At 31.3% G+C, this 1634-nt stretch overlaps 1 protein-coding gene across 1 annotated transcript in view; it reads right to left on the bottom strand.

The window, feature by feature from the left end:
- The window catches only part of LOC106879200 (forkhead box protein N3), a 383457-nt gene that overhangs the window by 16605 nt on the left and 365218 nt on the right, over nucleotides 1-1634 (bottom strand). The gene's annotated exons all lie outside the window — the stretch shown is intronic.

The following is a 1634-nucleotide window of genomic DNA, read 5'->3' on the forward strand; positions in this document are numbered from 1 at the left end:
ACTTTCCAGACTATTGACTACAGATGTTGTCAGCATGTCTTGTCTTTAATAGTTTCTGTTATAGATTTATTACGAACTCTCAGTTACCATGACCTTGTGGTTTATTACTAAAGGACCAAGAGAACACATGCTATGAATAAAATATGTATGGGTAGCGAATCAGCAAATTCATTAAGTGCTGGATGGATTGCTTCGCAGTATTAGTTCCGGCTCTCTACATCCTAAGTCCAAATCCTGTCACTGTCAACTTTGTTTTTTTATCATTTAGGAATCAATAAATAAAACACCGATCTTAGAGAGAGACAGATAGAGAGCATGAGAGAGGGGGAGGTTTTCCATTCAATAAAAACTGTCATTAACTGAGCATAAAGGCTCATAATTTATATATATATATATATATATATATATAATGTATACAAAATATTGACATTGACTTCAAAGTTTCACTAAAACAGGTTTCTCAATCATTTACAAATCAATAAATGAAATACCAATCCAGAGACAGAAAGACAGATGTTTTTCATTGGATAAAAACAACCACCATTAACTAAGCATAGGGACTCATTACATAATTAATATATATATATATATATATATATATAGCAATAAGAAAATGGAGGGGAATATGTGGTATTCATCAACTTGCAGACATTGTATTATGTCAATTTACCTGTATATTTTTCAACTAAGAGGACAATAAAACAATATACAAACACATGTGACATATTATATCATATCAGTAATTAAAAAGGACATCTAGTGACCGAAGATGGGACAATGTCTTACAGCTGTTTCAGTTTATCTATATAACTCCATTAAGCTGAAGTAATTGATAGATGAAATCAGACTACCCATGACCCATTAGGTCACCAAAAAAGTCTGAGTTTCCCGGCAATGGAGTTTTGTTTTGTGGGGTTTTTTCTTCTTTTCTTTTCCAACTTATTTCACATGCTTTCAATGTGACAATGTGGCATCGAAATCACGCAAAATGGCTCCTTTCACTAGAAAAGGAAAGATTTGGCTGCTATTTCTTGCACACCCTACTACCATGTAACAGGTATTTCGGGTCCTTTATCGCAAGTAGCTGTTACATGGTAGCAGGACATGCTAAAAATAGCAACCAAATCTTTGGAGGTGAGATAGGTTGAATGCACCCAGAAAAAAACCTATCGGAAAAAAATTGTTTCACACCAAGGTTACAAACAGGTCTTTTACAAAATATTCACCATATTTTTAAAGTCATTTTCACTTTAAAATAATTTAAAATATTGTCTGTTTAAAGAAAGCTAAAATATAAATATTTATTGTACAAACAACTTACATTTTTGAAATCACATTCACTTAAAAATATTTCTAAATGATTAAAATATTGTTTTTGAAAATAGAAACATTTACTGTAAAAAACAAAAATCGTATTTTTTCTTTGCCAAGTCATTGTGCCTAATCGAAAGGTAAGAATTTCTTCACTTTCAGGATTAAGCTATTTCCGGAATATTTTCCCTTTATGCACCGTTTTGTATATTTATACCCAAAAAATCCCAACTATCTTCATAACCATTTGTCCGATTTATACAAAATTTGCTTTATTCTGTTCATATTAACATTTTACATTTCAAGGGCAACTGGGTAACATT

This window comes from Octopus bimaculoides, chromosome 3 (assembly GCF_001194135.2).
Source record: "Octopus bimaculoides isolate UCB-OBI-ISO-001 chromosome 3, ASM119413v2, whole genome shotgun sequence".
Lineage (NCBI taxonomy): Eukaryota > Metazoa > Mollusca > Cephalopoda > Octopoda > Octopodidae > Octopus > Octopus bimaculoides.